Source organism: Camelus dromedarius, chromosome 7, assembly GCF_036321535.1.
Source record: "Camelus dromedarius isolate mCamDro1 chromosome 7, mCamDro1.pat, whole genome shotgun sequence".
Classification (NCBI taxonomy): Eukaryota; Metazoa; Chordata; class Mammalia; order Artiodactyla; family Camelidae; genus Camelus; species Camelus dromedarius.
Genome location: NC_087442.1, coordinates 27,489,452 through 27,510,304, shown reverse-complemented (window position 1 = coordinate 27,510,304; position 20,853 = coordinate 27,489,452).

The following is a 20,853-nucleotide window of genomic DNA, read 5'->3' as shown; positions in this document are numbered from 1 at the left end:
TGTCTTTTTCTTTTGTTTATGGTTTCCTTTGCTGTGCAAAAGCTTATAAGTTTAATTAGGTCCTATTTGTTTATTTTTACTTTTATTTCTATTGTCTGGGTAGATTGCCCTAGGAAAACATTGTAAAGATTTATGTCAGAGAATGTTTTGCCTATGTTTTCTTCTAAGAGATATATGGTATCTTGTCTTATTTTTAAGTGTTTAATCCATTTTGAGTTTATTTTTTGTATATGGTGTGAGGGAGTGTTCTAACTTCTTTGGTTTACATGCAGCTGTCCAACTTTCCCAACACCACTTGCTGAAGAGACTGTCTTTTCTCCATTGTATATTCTTGCCTCCTTTGTGGAAAATTAATTCACTGTAGGTGTATAGGTTTATTTCTGGGCTCTCTATTCTATTCCATTGATCCATATGTCTGTTTTTGTGCCAGTACCCCCACTGTTTTGATTACTGTAGCTCTGTAGTATTGTCTGAAGTCTGGGAGGGTTATTCCTCTGGCTTCATTCTCTTTCTTCAATATTGCTTTGGCAATTCTGGGTCTTTTGTGATTCCATATAAGTTTCAGGATTATTTATTCTAGTTCTGTGAAAAATGTCCTGGGTAATTTGATAGAAATCACATTAAATCTGTAGATTGCTTTGGGTAGTGAGCCATTTTAACAATATTAATTCTTTCAATCCAAGAGCATGGGATGTCTTTCCATTTCTTTAAATCATCTTTAATTTCCTTAATCAGTGCTTTGTAGTTCTCTGCCTATAAGTCTTTTACCTCCTTTGTCAGGTTTATTCCTAAGTATGTAAGTGTTTTTTTTATGTGATTTTAAAAAGGATTTTTTTTTTTTACTTTCCTTTTCTGTTATTTCATTGTTAGTGTAAAGAAATACAACTGATTTCTGTATGTTAATCTTGTATCCTGCTAACATGCCAAATTCTTTCATCAGCTCACCTTTTTTTTTTTTTTAATTTTAAGATATGTTGCTTGTAGACAGATTTAGTGTTTGTTTTATTTTCCAGATGGACCATTTCTGGTTTTTAATTGTAGAATCTGGTACATTTGTGTTTCATGTAAATAGTGTTTCAGTAAAATTTAAATCTACCATCTAGGTATTTGTGTTCTATTTTTATCACTTTTTAAACTTTTACTTTCCTTTTAAATTTCTTATTATTCCATTTTCTTCTTGATTGATTTTTCTAGATGTACCTTTTCCAGTCATTTTTAGTGATTCTTCTAGGAAATAAAGTATACCACTTTATTTTATCATAGTATTTTCAAATATTATGCTACAATGTAACAAATTTATAAAAAAAAGTAAAATTTCATTCGTCTCCTGCATACAATTTATGCTCTTGTTTTTCCATCTTTTAAATCTCTATATGAGTAGGCTCCATAAATTAATTGTATGTTTAAACTTTATTGTTTTATTTTAATTTTTATGATTTTATAAAAATAGTTTATAATTGTTAAAATAATTTAAAATATGTTTGCATATAAAGATAAGTATATATATATATATATATATATATATATATATATATATATATTTAATTTATTCCATAATCTTTCTAGTGCATTTCATTTCTTTTGGGGATCTCAGTTCATATAATAAATTTATATATATATTTTCACTTAATTCCTTTCAAGCCATGTTTTCTAATTCTACCACATTAAAATATTAATGTCAATATGTCACTAAAATCTTGACTACCTCTCTGTATTCTATTACAGAGCTAATTTAGTTTAGTTTTAAAAAATATTTTAATAAAATGAAACTGTAGGGAGATCTGGCTACACACTTAGAGACTCACCAAGGTTTAAGTGTTTGAGAAGTGTGGCAAGGCACACACACATGTCTATGAATATGCCTTTTCTAGATAATTTTGTGACTCTAGCTTCTATTTCCTGCATTGGTTGGGGGATTTGATTTCTGGATGTAATATATCCATAGGAAAAATGTACAGGTTGAGTACAAGTATTGGCTGAATGGGAGACAGTATTAAATATATCAGTTAAATTGACAAAAATCATTTTTATAAAACTTATTTAGTATCAAAAATATGGAAAATAGCAGGTGTCAAAATTTTGTTCCTGAAGCTGGTACATCACAACTTGCCAAGTGCCTAGAACCCTATCTAAGCCATCTGTGTCCCATTTCTGCCTGTGTACAGCTTGGTCTAGTCAAGGTGATAGAGTCCATTATTGAGACACAATACAGAAAAGATCTGATGAAACTGAAATTATGTCTATCAGCTCTCAAACATAAAAGACTGTATTTGAGGAAGAAGAGGAAGCAGACTTGGATGAGAAATTGCTCAGAAGGAAAGCAATTAAATGGGGAGCACCTGAATCATACCTCAAAGCACATTGAAAGGTTGCAACAAAATAAATACAAATAAATAAAGAATTACTCTTTTTACCTCAGTATCATCTGTGCAAAACAGACTCTTTGAAGGTGAGAGTAGAAAGATTTTTATGTATTAATTGGGCAAAGTGTTGGGTATTCCATATCACCTCCCCATCTTTCTCCACTCCATTCTAATATAAGAATCAGGAGTCTGACTTCCATGATTTGCTTCAAATCAGCCATTATGCTCTCTGGCTCCCACTAGAGTAAAGCATATGCAGAGTAGCAGTAGGAGACCAGAATGAGAAGGGGAAGAAGTTGAAGTGCTTATTTCCATAGCATCCTGCCTGCTGGTTCCATGCCTTTACCTAAGACCACATCTCTTGTCCTAGAGTCTATGTATGTATCTACAATTATGTCTGAATTTTTGTAACTCTTCCCTCTTTCATCCTTGCAAGGAACTTCTAAAACTTGAACACTAAAGTTGTGTCAGAAAATATATTCACATGAATGCTAAGGGAAATAGATAATTGAGAGTTTAGTCAAAACCTTAAAGAATTTCATTTTTATAAATTATGTCTTTCATTTATATTTTCCTCTGTAAGATTATAAGTTATGAGTTTTTAAAAAACAATTTTCTGGTATATAGCTGTAAGAAGATTAAGCATTACTTCTCATTTTATCATAAATATACTGTGCTCATTTCACCATAAATATACTGTGCTCATAAACAAAAAGTAAGCTGTGTGAGGTTCTTTATGTATAAACCTAACTCTAAGGTACTTGTACAAAAATTTAGAGAAGGAACTACATCATTAACATCATTTTACGAATGTTATACCTAAGTAGTTTTGTCTTATTTGGAACTAAATATGTGCACTTTTTCAGTGTAAAATAACTTCTGCATTTTCCTCCTCAACCTTCAATTATGAGAACAGTTAGGGTAAGAAACATACTTTTAAAGATTGTATACATTTTATCTGGAATACATTTCAGGAACACACCAACTAGGAAGAAGGAAGCACTTACAAGATGATGTTCCCTTCATGAGGGGAAAGATAATCTCCCAAGCAACTATCCCAGAAAAATAAAAAAAAAACCTAAGAAAGAAAATGAGGAGGCATATAATGAAGAATAACAAGTTAAAATGGCCAGGAAACATTAAAAAATTAGAATATGTGCTATCACATAGGAAGGATCTGATTATCAATTCAGATCTTAACTAGTATCAAGCTTTATTAAATAATTTAAGTATATTATAATCAAAACATTCTGAAAAGGCAGAGGGAAGTCTAAAACATCAAGGGTCTTCCCAGGTCTTTCCTTCACCCATTAGATGTGCACCTCTGGCCCAGAAGAGATGAGGTTTCTAAGTGAGGTTTGTGGGGTTCCTGACACAGTGGGAAGCACTATAACACATCTCAGGTTTATACCATGTAGAACTCCGTATCTCAAGTGATGTTCTCTCAGGAATGATGTATAACTGAACCATAGATCATGGTTCTTACTTACTAGACATCATCCTTTGGCCAGGAACATTCTGCTAAGAGCATTTCAGAGAGACTGTCTTTTCTTAGCAAATATCATTAAGCTGTTTATTTGGAAGTCCAGTTGACAGAAAGGTTAGGCCAGGTGCTATGCCTTCTTGTTTTATTTCCCTGGACACATTGCTGTGGTAGAGAGAGTAAAATGGATTGCAGGTCAGCTGTTTTAAGTCTTTCCTTGTAGGACTTAAAGAAAACATATTAAGAATTGGGAATTGAAGGATTCCCCTCTGTCTAGAAAACAATTTAATGGTGCAGGATTCCAACTCTATGGGTCCAGTATGCTATTTTGTTAAATAGAGAATAATATCTATCAGACATAATATTATAATGCATGATTCTTTTACTCACAGCAACAGCCTATACACAAAGCATGAAGTGCTTAATCACAATTATAAAACAGTATGAAATTCTACAAATATTTAAAATAGAAAGCCAGAGTTCCAGATCCAGATAAAATAAATACCTGCCTACTTTTATCTCCCACTGAACTCAACTATAAAAACATATCAGGGAGGGGTGAGTGGGAGGATATAGCTCAGTGGTAGAGTTCAATCCCCAATACCCACATTAAGAAATAAATAAATGAATAAACCTGATTACCTGCCCAACCAAAAGGAAAAAAAAGTAGAAATAAAAACTGACAGAGCATAGGGAGCAGCTATTTAAGAAGTCTGGAAAGGAAAATATGAGCAGGCAGATCAGGGAAGAAAAGCAGCATTTGCGGTACCACCAAATCAAGGGTGATATTACCATCTTCTCCTCTTTGGCATCCTCTGGCCTGAACTCATAAAATTCAAAACCCTAAAGTGAGTACTTTCTGGTGGATAGAGTGAGAGCTACAGTTTAACTAGTCCTCACTTGAGGAATAATATAAGGAACTCTACAATTTTTAGTTCATCATAACTGCCTTACTTTATCTTATTGTATTTACACCGTAGACAAGACAGTATTCTTTTTAAAAACTACAACAGCTACAAAACCAACCAAATAAAAACAATAAAAACCAACTTGAAGAAACCATTCCATTAGAAAAAAACATGAATTTACTTGGATACAAAAACTTCAGGCAAATACCTTGAGAAATATGTATTTTCTCTACTAAATACTGAACTAGAAAATCAAAATATACATACAATGTGAGGCTCTTATTGTATGTTTTGATCAAGCCTCTGAAAAAACAGACATAGACAATGATGAAGGGTGTGTGTGTGCACATGCACACATGCTACTATCCCGGATAGCTCAAGATACCATGTTCTCATGAGAAATCACTACTCCACCCATTAAACGTCTCCTGGTTAAAGAACCTGGGAATCGTTGTGTCCAGTTAGGTTGTTCTCAGAATTTAAACAAACAGTGAATATTGACCTTTATCACAGTAGGCTACAAAATGTATTCTTTTTATTTTGTACTGTGAAGTCATCCTATCCCTGTGAATTTAAATAGGAGTTTGCAGAACAGTTTGTGAAACATTTGGAATATTCACCACTTCTTAAAAACAGTAGAAATCCAGTTCACTAAAAAATATGTTTTTTAATCTCTTTCTCACAGAATAAAAATAATCACAGATCTCTGACACAACAAAGTATTTGATTTATATTCTGAGGATTTCTCATACTATGTTTTTCCCCAAAAATATTGTAAAGAGCAATTTCTCTTCTAAAATATTTTAGGGATTATCACAGTTTTACTCTTCTGCTCCTTCACCCCCACTTTATATTTTTACCCAGGTGAGTAATAGCCAAAAGCTTTATAGTTTAAAAAAATTACTTGTGTTTTCCTTTACTTTTTGAATCAAATCTACATGATTAGTATTTCTGAAAAATGAGGGAAAAAAGTAAACTCTTCTTTTAGAAAAATTTTTGGTAAGAAATCATATCTATTTAATCCAAACATTAATCATTTGCATACATATGTATATATATGTATACACACATACACACACACATATAATATAGAGAGAGAAAGTTGAAAAGCAAAAGAAGAATTGTTCTAATAGAGAACTATATCAGCATAAACAAACAGATTTTAGGGAAAAACATGTTTTTCTAAGAACAGGGAATTTTAGCTAATTTCTTTGACTTTCCAGTACTGTTTCAGCTCACAACACCAATGTGTTTTGCTGAACTTACCAGAGCTGGGTGTGTGTGCGTGCACATGCTTGTGTGTGTTGTGTAGCAGGGTGGAGGGGTATATACATGAGTATATATCTGGGGCTACATTCTTACACAAGTAATATTTCTATACCCGTAATGAATAATGCTGTGTTCATTGATGACACTGCCTTGTGGATGATATTCATAATTTAATACTGATTGAGGTTACGTTTTCAAGTGTATGCAGCACATCCTAGAATACTATCTCAATCTTAAATATAATGCCTTTAGAACAGTCAGTATGGAGACATGAGTTTGTAAATTTTTGGTCTTAGAAAAGACTCTGCAGACAAATTTGTTCCTTGTTCATAGACTTGCCATCAATGTACATTTCACTTTTTTTTTTTGGGGGGTAGGTGATTATTTGAACTTATACATACTTCTACTCAAAAGAAAGAAAGAAAGATTCAGTATTACCCTGCCTTGCCTGAAGAAATCCAAAATGTCCAGACTTACGAGACTAGATATAGCCTTGTTAGTCCCCATCCTCTATTTTCCACACCTTGTCCCACTTCACCCCTATTCTCCATATATAGGTCATACATGGATAACTTTTTACTTAATTATGACTCACTTAAATAAATATAAAAGAATGATGTTCAATTATTTAACAACAAAAATGGTACAGACACAATCTTGTCAAAGTAGGGTACTAAATAACCAAATGGTGCCAGCCACAAATACATTGTTTACACCACTATATTGGTGTATCCCAGCTAGACATCTTCCTCAAAAACATACAAATTATATGGGGAAAATGGAAAAAAAAATAAGTCTTGAAAGAATATATACCAGATGTTTTGCAAAATTAAATTTGATTTTTACAACCTACTATGAAGAAAACAGTACTCTCTCTGTTCTTCATACTAAGATAGTTAGGGTTGGTGAAATCAAGTTACCTTTAAGAGAGTAACTTCAGAAGATAGAATTAAAATGTGAATCTTGAATTAAAGTTCAGTCTGTTTTTCACATCCAGCACAGGAACTAGACAAGAAGTAAAAGAATAAGCTAATTGGATATTAGTTAAAAGACAAACATAACATTTTCCTTTTTCTCCTTCCATTGTGATTTTACTTCAAGGATATATGGAACTGATTATGGACTAAGAAAACTGTCATAAGCATATGTGTGTACTTTTTTTTTTCTTAGAGTACAGGGTCTTGCAGGAGGGGAGCATCATTCATGTAAGTGAATGATCCATGACTGCACCTGAAAATGGAGATGAGACCTATGCAAATGTGGTGTGCGGGAGGACAGTTCTGCAGACCTGGAAATGTCACATAGCACCTGGGCTGTTCTCCGTCACCACACTTCTCTTCATTTTCCTCAGCCAGGCTTCCCACTGATCCCCCTCCCCAGTGAGGTGTCTCGTTTCAGCCTAGATATCTCATATCTCATCACACCTTTGCTGAGCCACAGTCTTCATTATACATCCCATCAAAATGTTCAGTTACCCAGCTCATTACTCCCAGACCCTCTTCAATATTAATTTTATAAATTATATCCTGTTATTTAAAGTTACTTAATATTTCTACCCACTGTCTGTTTTCTCCACACTTTTTAACTTTTCAGAACTTTAATCAAAATATATTACTTCACTTATACATATATAACTATACTTCAGAAAATAAAATTCAATCACTTTTCCAAATATGCTTACCAATAGCCTTAAGACATGCATATTAATTTTAAAACTTAAAACAAATCTACAAATATGTAAGATTAGCAGTATTTAAATAAGCTTTTAAAATAGGGCTAAACTTATTAAATATAATTATTATACTAAAAATATGACTTATTTAGGTTCCCAAGTTATTGATTTGATTAATCTGTAGAAATCATGTTTACTATATAAAAACAAACCTCCAAACCTCGCTGTAATTTTAGTTTATTTAGCCCTCTCTAAATCTAGTTAAGGAGCTGTGGGTAGACACAATATAAGCATGCGTGGGTCCCAATAAAAACATTCTTGAGACAAGCTACAAATTTTTAAGTGTAGGGAATTTTATAAAAGTTTGGAGCTAAGTGCATTTCCCTTATTGCAGCACATTTTTATAGTACAGTAATCATGTTAGAAAAAATTATATCAGGAGCATGCATGTATATTTTTATCAAGGTATTCAGTTTTTGAAGGGAATGAGTTACAGAACTTCTGCAAGACTGAATTTAGGTTAGCGGTGAAACCTACGAAATAATAGGCTAGAGTCCTCAAATTCAAGCCTCAGAAAGCATATTTATGTGTGTTTACAAATCTGAAAACATGCTATTATGCTTGAGATTTTTGAATTAAATAATTGTAAAGAAATGTTTATAGGGAACCCAGGAATGTCTTGTTTCATTCTGCCTGAGGAACAGCTTAAGCTCGAAATATGCTCCTTCTCCCCACTTTCCACATGCAGCACATAACCCTCGGGGGTGTTCTCCATCACCAACAAACAACTTTCCGGTTCTCCAGAAACCAACTGGGTTCCTACGGTTCAACCCAGTTCTAACACTGGGGCTAGCCTGGGGTTAGCCTCAGACTCCACAGGTTTACAGGCTCAGTCCTACTAGGTTGCCCACACTTCAGATGCCTGTCCGAGTACTGAATCCTCAGATTACGCACACTTCTGTCAGTCTTAGCTACCAAGTCAGATGTTTCCCAAAACCCTCTCCACCCCATCAAGTTGATAATTTGCCAGAAAGTCTCATAGAACTCAGGAAGACAGTTGACTTCCATTTACTGGTTTATTATAAAGGATATAGCTCACGAGTAGTCAAATGGCAGAGGTGCATAGACATATCTTGATATGTCGACGTGTGTTTGTGTGTGCAGAGTTTCCATGCCTTCGCTGGGTGTGCCACCCCTTGCCCCAAAATACTTTGATGTGTTAACCAATCCAGAAGCTCTCCAAATCCCATTATTCAAGAGTTCATAGAGCTCAGTCACCAGGTCCCCTCTCCCTTTCCCAGGGGAAGTTGGTAGGTGGGGCTGGAAGTCCTACTTTCTCATCACTTAGTCTTTCTGGTGAGCAGCCCCATCCTGAAGCTATCTAGGAGCCCCACCATAAATCATCTCATTGGCATAAAGCCAAGTTTAATCAAAAGGGGCTTATTATGAATAACAAAACGCACTCCTGTCACTCAGGGAATTCCCAGGATTTTAGGAGCTCTGTGCTAGGAACCAGGGACAAAAACCAAATATATTTCTTATTATAACAAGCACCCTTTCAAATTTCTCAAATGCTTATTATGATCATGTACATAAGCCTGAAATAGTGCTCTCACAAGCCTGGTATTTGATTTTTGAATATTGGGATATTTATCATAATATTTATTACCTCCACACATCCCCATTGCAGAAACAGTTTTACACAGAAACATGTATACACCTTTCCACACATACGCAAACACCAAACACACACACACATGCGCGCACACACACACACTCTAACACAATTTGGAAGTAATGGAGGTTGAGATTTCAGCCCCTGTGGCCGTGTGACTTCTGCCAGTGTGTTGTTTTTTTCCTTTTTATTTATAACACTAAATCAAATAAGAAAAAACTGTTCTATGCATGTCTTCAGTAGGTGTTGCATATGTAAAGAACTGAATTTCTAACCTCTAAGAAAAATGTTCCTTCTCCAGAAATTAATTCATCTATTTTCCCTTAAAAGGAGGCTTGCTAAGATTTACAAAGTTCTTAGTTAAAAAAATATGTTAACAGGAAGTTGAAGTTTGATTTTAAAATTTATCTATGGTTGAGCCGGTATATATTTCATTTGTTCAGATTATCCTTACTAAATGTTAAAAAAATTATTATTTGTGAAAGACCTAGATTGGAAAAATATCACAAATAATTTCTAAATTTGCCTCTATATTAATACATGGCAGTTGCTAATAAGACATCTTCCACGAATGTCCGGAAAATCTGAATGAGTGGCAAAAAAAGTGGGAGAAATTAGTTGTTAAGTGTCATTACAGAAAAGCAGATCTTTCAATAAAAGTACAGAGTAAACATTTAGGGTTAGCAATACAATTCTTGTACCAAAAGGATCTTTTTCTGAAATATTTAAACTACTGTTGGTGATTTGACACCAGAAATGGGGCTGGCTTGAAGCTATGCGGAGCTGTTTGCTGGGCTCTAAGTTTACATTTGTATGGCCACAAACTCACCTTCTCGAACTAGTGCCAGTCATTGCAGCACCTTATATTTAGCAAGCAATAGCTCAATGAATCAGTGTTTAGTAACATGAGCCAACTCAAGATCTTTCAAGGGCAGAATAGCTAGCTAGGAAATAACATTTTCTAACAAAATTACTGAAAAGGAAAATAGCCCGTCAGTTGGGAGATACCCCAACACAATTATTGCAAAATCTCCCCCTGGCCAGCTGAATAATCAATTTAGAAACAGTCAACAGTGTTGCTATTACTGGTTAGTGATTCTGTTATGGCTGGGAAGCTAGAATTTGAATATCATAACATCAAAATCTTATATTTGCACTCAAATTATTGACTTGCACTAGGTGAACGTTGTAGCCATCTACAAACTGCTTCTTTTTCTATAGTTGGCAGTTACCTTTTTTTAGAGTTGGCAAAGAGTTGCCTTTGTTTTTAACTAAGAGCCCTCATTTCTGTTTATGCCAAATTTATATATTCATTTCATGACACTTATAAGGTAATTTTTTAAATATAAATATATCATTTCTCTGAAATAAATAAAAATATACACTGCCAAATACAAATATAAATGGCCATTATTATTAAAGAAAAACAAAAAAGAAGCTGTCAGGGATATCATTAAATTTCCAGTTTTTAAAAAGTTTATCAATATCCCACTATGGGAATGCTGCCAGACAAAGCCATTCTAAATTAGAGTCATCCTTCCTAGTACTCCTTTGCTCCTCTAAATTTATTTTTTTCTAGAGCAGTGCTTGAATGTATGATCCAATATTTTATAACAAAATGACAAAAGAAGCATCAATTCCTGAAACACCTGATACTTACACCTTAAAAAGAGAGAGAGAGAGAGAAAGCAGATGCAGTGTCTGTTCTGATTCATTAAAGTTTGGTGAAGTAATAATCTATGAATTTTATATACTGCTTGACTTTGAGAAATAGAACTTCATGGTAGACTTTTATATTCTCTTTGATAAAGAACTTTAATTTGTTCACATTTCAACACAATCTTCAGTCAGTCAATTATTGTATGAGAAGTGCTTCCCTGTGATATATAAGTAGGAAGAAGAAATGAATCTAAATTCATTACATCATGCTTTACAAACCTCATGATGTAAACTATGATTTGCCAAGCATGTTATTTAAAGAGTGTATTTGTATGAGGTGATCATTCAAGGAGTAGTTTTTTTATTGCCACCTGTCACTCACCAGGTTGACTACTTCCTCTTTCTCTACTTTGGTCCAAGATGTTAGCAGATGGAAATAAGTGAGAGGAGTTTCTAGATGTAGAGATCTCTTTCAGATCTAGGCAACAGTGAAATAGTGACTATCAATACTTTCTGTTTTCCAAAGGCCAATAATTAAAAAATAAAATTGATATTTAGGGATATTGAGAAGAGGAATCATATCACCTTTGCCACTCTACTACAGCCAGAGGGATGGGAGTCTGAGAATGAGACATTTCCTGTGCAAAACTGTGATTAAGTTCCCTCGTTCCAGGACCTTGTTCTCCTGGAGAGTGAAGGATGGATTTGGTTGACTAACATTAACCATTTTATATTCTGCACAGAAAACTGGCATTCTGAATAGCAACTTCCAGCTGATGTTAATGATTGTAAACTAATGCCAGTAAATGTTGTAATTGTAAAGCATTTTACATCTATTTTTAATTATGAAAGCTATGTATTACTTAATATTTAAATCAGCATCTTTTGGCATGATATTTAAATAATAAAGCGTGTGAGATTGCCATTGTGCTGTTAGTGTTTAAAATGGATTACCTGATTTTATGATACTTCAAGATAAAAATAACAATACCACTTAGAATGATTTCACACGCCTAAATGTGAATAGAAATGAAATAACTAGAGATAATTGTCAACCTTTTTTTTTCTTTTTTTTTAATATGCAACCCACTGTGCCAAATGTGACACCAACATTTCACAACTCAAAAAGTACATTAAACCTTTCAGGACAAGATGATGTACTTCTAAACTCACAGGCAGCGATCTTTTTAAAAGTCAGCTCTGCAGCCACCTCGTGAAGGCTTACATCATTCTGATTTCCTGCAGTCTAAACATTGTCATTGCAGGGCTGTTCTGAACATAGCCTGAGGTACCAAAGCGAAGAAAGACATTTGGTAGGGCTCTGCGATGTTTAGAGAGAATGAGGTTAATCTTTTCCCTCAGCAGTGAGGATCTGCAGACCCATGTCATTGACACAGAGACTGCCAGGGAGAGGGAGGCAGTTCAGGGAATTACTTTTTCCCTGTTCCCTCTGTGAACAGTGTGAGGAATATGTCTGAAAGGGTAAGATGATTTAGCTTGGAAACAGGGTATAAGATTTTAATTTCTTACGCTTTTTTTCCTCTTTGCAGATTAAAACCCATCTACTACCTCCAAGGCAACAACTTGCCTTTGAGATTCAATTCTTTATTTTCTCTGGGGAAATACAAGCACTAACGTAATCTTTATTTAGCAGTCATCTCTCAAATGTAGCACATGTACACAATTACAGTGACTTTGTAGCCACTTTCTAAGATTCCTTGGCACCTACAGAGAGTAACAAAAATGCTGATACTGAACTCGCCTAATTACTATCTTATCCCTTTATTTGTTCACTCAGTAGCTCATTCAGTTCAGTTAGCCTTTACAATTTTCATTCAGCAAGAATCAAATACCTGTCAGAAATGTAGGTATCTGGGAAAATCATCTAAATAACGTATGGTCCATATCTTTTAGGAGTTTAGTTCAGGGAGAAGGTAAACTTGTGAACAAATAATCATAATATGACTCGCAAGTGGAATGTTTACAGTGTGGGAAAATAGAGTCTGAGGTACAGATTTCTAAATCCTTAAATCCTGTTTTTCAGAGGCCACTTATTTCACAGAAACATGTTTGTACAATTTCTGCATTTTATCTTGAGATTTTAGTTAAAAAAGATATTAGTTTATAAAAACGCCCAAAAGTTATTTCTATATAACAAATTCCAGAAGACAAATAGCTTCTCTTTGGGTTTTTTTTTGACTAATATCTTCTTTGATTAAAATCTCAGGATAGACTCAGGGTGATTGATATTGGGACATACAGAGACCATCTCTCTATGAGGTTATTGTTTACATTAAGGCCAAGAAACAAAACAGACTTTTTTGTTTATTTTTTGAAAAACATACAACTGGACTTCAGCCATTTATATTTAAACCCAATGACAGAGAAAAAAAAAGTCTGCCCAGAAAGAACATCCCACACAACAATACAATGCAAACCCAAGAGAGCCAGGAAGATTTGCCTCTTGCCTTGCATGGTGCTGGTCTTCAGTTGCTGCCCTGGACCATGAGTGCAGAAGGATGGAGAACCAGCCCTAGTCTGTGTACTTCTAGGCCTCATGGAAGGAAGGGTTTAGGTGACAGAGATACAAGAGAACAGGAGAGTAGGGGGTGCTGAAGGGCTGAATGGCTAAGCCCATTTCTCCAGGCTTCTAGGAGAAATAACAACAACAGAAGTCATTTAAGAGACTATTTGAAAGGCTAACGGTGACATTTGCATAATTCAGAGTATTACTTCTACCTATGTTGGAATTGAATGAGGTAGGAATGGGGCAAGAGAGAGACATGAGCCCAAATAGAAGCCCACACGTTATAACAGAGGTATTTGCAAAGTGCTGTAGCAGTTTAGAGCAGAAAGGAATTAACTAACTTAGTATGGGGATCAAGAAAGGCTTCAACAAGGAAGAAATATTTCGTGATGGGCATTTCTAATACACCCAAAGATATCCTGGAACAGCTCTGATCATCTTGGCAGTCGGACTCTGTTAAATAGACACATCTCTGTGACTTTGTCTAGTAGTTCACTTGTATTGTAAGGTGTGATAACTTTTGCATTACTGAAGATACAGCAGTTTTGAAAACAGGTTTACTTAATTAGAAAAGCCACAGCAATTTGAAGTGGAAAGCAATGAATGGTGTTATATAGCTGGAATGTGTTCTTTCCCTTGGATCAATTTTTATTTAGATGTATTTTAATTAGAATCTCCCCACTGTTGCTTAAGAATAGTTGTGTATACTGTTACATAGGCCCTAAAAGCTACACCAGACTGCTTTGGCAATATGTGTATGCTATGATGGAACCACTAGTTATCCTGGCCTTCGTTCTGCCCTCTGATCCTGCCACCTGGACACTTCTGTGTATGAAGATGAAATGTGGCATACACGCAGGCTAGGGATGGAGTCAGAAAATCTCCTTTCCGGCCTCATCTCTGTCCTTCTAGGTTTGGGAATTGGTTAAGTCATATAATTTCTCTGGTCTTGCTTCTCCTTCGAGTTGTGATCATCAAATCAAAGAAAATAAGATACTATTTTATATTCTCCTAAATTAGTATTATTACTAATAGAAATGAATTCAAAATATTGACCCTTTCTTTTCAAGTTTCTGAACTATTAGAAATTAAGAAATGTTAAGAAAGATGGTATTAATCAGAAGTATTTAAAAATAGATGATATACATATGCTAGTTTCAAGTCTATCTTAATTTATTCATTTAATGTCTATTTATGTTTTTCCCATTTAATTTATTAAATAAGTGTAGTCTTGCATTCTAGTTCTAAGTAATGAAAAAGGAGAAAAACAGAAGAAAGTCCACAATGATTGCAATTTTGTTTACAAGTTATAATGAAACACAATTTCACACACTGTGGCACTGATTTTTATTGTATTTTTGACTTATAATTTTCTTGTACTTTGCTCACATATTTTTAATTTAATATTTTAGGAGGAGAAAAATGTTTAAATAACTAAGAGCATCGCATAAAAATTGGACAAAAGGTGACAAACTAGAAATGATTATAGAATTATAATTCTATACTGATAAATTTATGATGATCTTCAGCAGAAAAAATCTAAAATAAGATTTGTAATTTATTTTTATGCAGCTGAAGCATATTCTTGACACAGATTTATAACTCTAAATATTAAAAAGTGTAATGTTGCTATACCATCCATAATTTTTAAAAGAAAACCAGCCTCTCATTCATAAGAAGTGTTTATAAACCAAATGAATGGACTTCTGGTCCCTGTTTCCACATGTTAGGAGCTTGGAAGTCACCAGTCCATTCTAATAACAAGCAAAAAGCTGACTAGAATGAAACACCAAGAACTCTTCCTGGATCCATAAGAGAAGGGAGGACACAGGGCAAACTACTGCCCCCACAATTGGAGAGAAACAGACAGACCAATACAGGGAGTCACTGCTTACTGGAGATGAGTGTAAACTTCCATAGGAAACAGTGTTGGCCTAGGAAAACCTGAACTGTGATTGATGAATTTCTTGAAGTTCAGGTGGACAAAAGTGAGAGTTAAAAACTCCATAGAAAACTATTCATAGAGAGGCTCCTATCATTTTTTGGTTCTCACAGTAAATATAATAGGAAAAATATCCCGAGGCTTCCACCAGTGGGAAGGGGAAAGGAACCGTTTTGAAATATACCAGAGCACTTTGTTCTTGAGGCCTGCCTGCGGGAGAAACTAATAAACCAAAGCCTAGCCTGCTGGGGTTTTATCAGAGCATCGCAGATGTGGGGGAGGGGAATACTCAACCCCAGCCCCCTCTAGCCTTCCATGTGGGAGAAGGGAACTTCCATATTTCCATCTATAGTCTACTTTAGCCATCCTGTCCCAACCAAGGGAGCGAGAAAGAAACTGAGAGGCACTTGTGATGTTCACAGTCCAAAGACATAGGCTCACTAAAAGACTCAGACCTAATCATAGGACTGTGGAATGTTTCCCCAACCCCACATCTTACCACAGCATTACTAAAGGCTTACTTAAGCAGTGTCTTTCACCCAAGACATCACACCCTGCTATCTTGAAAAATTACAAGGCATACTAAAAGACCTAAAACATAATTTGAAGAGACAGAACAAGCTCAGATGACCATTCCAATTAATACTCACATAAGAAGATTGATGTGCACCTCACACCAGTGCATGCATGTTGGTCAAGCTAATCATATCCTGATTATCCTCGAATTAATTCCTCTTTGAATGAAGTACTTAGAGCTCAGCTCTGCTAGTTTTCATTAGCCAGTTATAATAAAACAGCATACGTATTTAGTCATCGTATCAGTTTGCTTGGGCTGCTTGTAACAATGTACCACAAACCAGTTGGCTTAAACAAAGAAATTTATTGTCTCCAAGTTCTCAAGGCTAGAAGTTTGAGATTAATATGTTGCCAGGGTTGGTCCCTTCTGAGGGCTGTAAGGTAAAATCTCTTCCATCCTTCTCTCCTAGATTCTGGTGGTTTTCTGGCAATCTTTGTCATTCTTGGCTTGTAGATGGCATCTTTTACCGTGCCTCCACATCGTCTTCTTCCTGTGTGTGTCTCTTTTTTTCATATTATTCTTTTTATAAGGACACCAGTCATTGATTTAGGGACGCACCCTACTCCAGTGTGACTTCATCTTAACCAATTGCATCTGCACTGACTATATATCCAAATAAGGTCTTATTCTGAAGTACTCAGGGCTAGGATTTCAATGTATGAATTTTAAAGTAACACAATTCAACTCATATCAGTCATCTTGACTGCCAACTTGTCTTTCAGCATCTATTAAAGAGAGTAGAATGTCTCAAGCCTAAATTAATACTTAGACAATTTGCCTTACTCTCACTGAGTGTGTGTTTGTACACACATGTACACATGCACACACACACGTGTATATATATACATATATACATCACATAAACATAATAGAATATACAGAAGTATTATTTGAATCCATTTCTTTTCCTGGCCTTACTAAAACTGCTAGATGCCATTTCAGCATTGTTTCCTTTTCTAGAGGAAACAGCTCACATAGTGTAAATAAACAATAACAAATAAGATAAAATAATTTTAAAGGGGATACCAACTCTAGTGCAATCCACTATTTAGTCACTACTAATAAACATGCATGTAATTGTCAGATTTTAATATTACATATATCAGTTTTATATTAATACCTAAGATTTATTTGCTGTGTAATTATAATAAAATCTATCATTTTGCTCATAAAAGAGCTCATTAATCAGCACTCAGCCTACTTCCTTCCAGATATATTTACTCTGGAGCTCTTAAATACCTTGGTTACTAGAATTAGAACATATTAAGCTAATAATTTTCTTCTGGGCTCATAAAGTCATTTGATGATGTGTCCTTCAGAACATATTTATTACCAATGAGGAATATACCCAAATACCAACTCCTACTTGTCTATAATACCAAAGTAAATTATTAATAGATAACATTAAGACAAATGTTTAATCTATCAATGACAAAAATTAGGTTGTGATGGTTATTTCATTCTAGGTGCAGAGCTATAAATACAAATGAAGTAAGAATGTGAATTTTTAAACTTTGAAATTGGTTTTCCATATTAAAAGAGTCTAAATGTCCTACAGAATTCAGTTCAAGGTTCATCTGTTTACTCAGTCTATTGCCTGAGGGAGTGTGGAAGGAGAAAATTTATTTGAGAAGGAAATTAGATAATCACTGGGGGGAGTTGATTGAATGCTGACAAAGTGTCAGCAAGTTGCTTCTTTAATTTATGGTTTTAATCATAGAAAGTTGGCCAGAGCTGGAAAATGTGCACATACTTTAACCAATATGCCAAGTTTTGAAGGTCTAAAATTAAATTTTGCTCAACTGAAATATTAATACTATATTCAAAGTTCCATTCATTTTTTCATTCATTCATCCTTTCATTCTTTTGTCCATTAAATAATTATTGAATATTTGATATGCACAATGCTTCGGAGATCCAATTGCCCTACAGATTAATAATACAGTGGAAGTACATAGCAGGAGCTTTGTTCTGGAGGGCTTCAAGAAATGCTTTCCAGACAAAATTATATCTCTGCTAAGTCGAAAAGGATAATCAGCAATTAGCCAGGTAAAGTCAGGTGGGCTGGCGAGGAAAAGCTGGATGAGATAGGGAACTAGATGTTTCAGGCAGAGAAAATAACACATATAAAGATCTAAAGAAAGCAGGAGTAGGGCACATTCTGACTGCAGCCAGCCAGCATGCAGGTTCAGAGGTGGAACATGAGGCAAGTAGGTATATGTAGCATTTCAGCCACATGAAAGAAAATTAGAATGTATGATGATTGAAATAGGAAGCCACTGAGGAGTTTTCACTTGGGAAAAGTATAAACAGAATAGCATTTTACAAAGGCCACTCCAGCTATAGAGTAGAGAATGTATTGAATAGAAAAATAACCAGAGGCCAGAAGACTACAAGGTTGTTGCTATAAAATATAAGAGGTGCTTTGTACCTGGGAACTAGGCAATGAATAACAAAGACAGAGAAAGTAGTAGTTGTAAAAATACATATTAGGTATTGAATTTTTGGCCTGTTAATGTGAATAAGAAAAGAGAATTAAAGTCACGAAAGATATGAGCTTTGTGATTTTGAAAATAAGTGACAATTCAATCCAGACCAAGGATGACAAATCAATACTGGTCATCGCAAGCTGCAGATTCAGGCTGAGAAGTATTTTTGCTCATCTGTAGTCTTTTGCCTCAGACTGTTTGGGCTGCAGTTACAAAGTACCACAGACTGGGTGGCTTATAAACAACAGAAATTCAATTCTCACAGTTCTGGAAGCTGGAAATTCCAGTACCAAGGAGCAGATCCAGTGTCTGATGAAGGCCTGCTTTCTGGTTCACAGAAGGCACCTTCTACCTGTAACTGCACATGGAAGAACCTCTCTTATAAGAGCACTCTAAAACTCCCAAAGACCCCGTCTCTTAATCCCATCTCCTATGTCAGTGTTTCCGCAAATGAACTTTGGGAAGACGCATTCAGACCTCAGACCATAGCACCCTTGTTCTAAAAAGTGCCATGATTTTAAAAATTACATATATGATGTTGATGTTGGGTTTGAGTGGTAAGAATGCCACAATTTTGCTGACTATTCTCCAGCTTGGTGTAGTTGGCCACAGCACATTACTCACATCTCACTCCTGTCTTTCTCATTGTAGAGTTCACCAGAACTTTGTTTTACAAGCAGTTTTACAGTTTACATATTATAAAATTGTTCTATTGTAAGTGTGCAATCAGTATTTTCTTAGTAGATTTATAAACTTGAATTATTATCACCGTAATCAGTTTTAGAACATCCTGTCACCTCAAAAAGTTGCTTTGTATCAATTGTTACTTAATCCCATTCCCACACCCTACTCTGTACAACCAATGATCTGTTTCTAGCTCTATAATTTATCTCTAATATATATTTAATATAAATGGAATCATACATTATATAGTCTTTTCATTCTGGCTTTTTTCATTTTGCATAATGTGTTTGGATTCATCTATTTTGTTGTATGTATCAGTAGTTAGATCCTTTTTATTACTGACTATTATTCCATTGTATGGGTAAATGACATTTTATTTTCTGTTTGCCAGTTTACTGACAGTTTCTGGCTGTTATGGAAAATGCTAGGAATATTTGCATGCATGTCTTTATGTGGAGATAGACTTTTATTTATTTTTGATCCTAGAAATGGAACTGGTAGGTTTGGGGGTAAGTTTCTGTTTGACTTTTTAAGAAACTGCCAAGTAGTTTTCTAAAATAGCTGTACCATTTTACATTCCATACCTACCAAGAATGTATGAGAGTTCTAATTTCCCCACATGTTTTCCAACACTTAATATTGTCTGTCATTTTATTATAGCTACTCTAGGTATGAATGAAGTAATATGTCATAGGTGCTTTAATTTATATTTCCATAATCACTGGTGTTTGTTGTTGAGCATCTTTTCATGTGTTTATTATTAGTCATTCATATATTTCTTTGGTAAAATTTCTAATAAATCATTTTACTCATTTTTTAAATTATATTATTTTCTTATTATTAACCTGTAAGATATATAGATATATCTTAGAAATATATCTCTTATCAAATATGAAACTGTAAAACTTCTAGAACAGAATATACAATTTTTATGTATCACATAAGTTAAGAGCCTCAGTTATTTTTTATTCACATGAACATATATTTATTCTAGTACCATTGGTATAAAAGTCTGTTTTTCCCTATTGGAAACAGTTGTCAAAATTGTTTTTGCTATTTTATGTCCTTTGCATTTCCATATGCCTTTAAGAACAGTATCAATTTCTATTAAAAAGAAAAGCCTATCGGTAATTTAATAAGGATTGCATTGTGTGTTTAGATCACTTTGGGGGAGAATTACCATCTTGACAGTATCATGTCTTTTATCTATGAATGTTTATTTAGGGTTTCTTTAATTTCTCTGAGCAATATTTTGTTGTTTTTAGTTAACAAGCCTTGCACTTCTTTTGTTAAATTTATTTATAAGTATTTTATTCTTTTTGATTCCATTATGAATGGAAGTGTTTTCTTAATTTTATTTCTGAATTAATTGTTGCTAGTGTTCAGAAGCACACTTGATTTTTATAAATCCATCTTTTTTTAACATTTTTTATTGATAATAATTTTACAATGTTGTGTCAAATTCCAGTGTAGAGCACAATTTTTCAGTTATACATGAACATAGTCATTGTCACGTTTTTTTTCTCTATGAGCTACCATAAGATCTTGTATATATTTCCCTGTGCTATATAGTATAATCTTGTTTATCTAGTCTACATTTTGAAA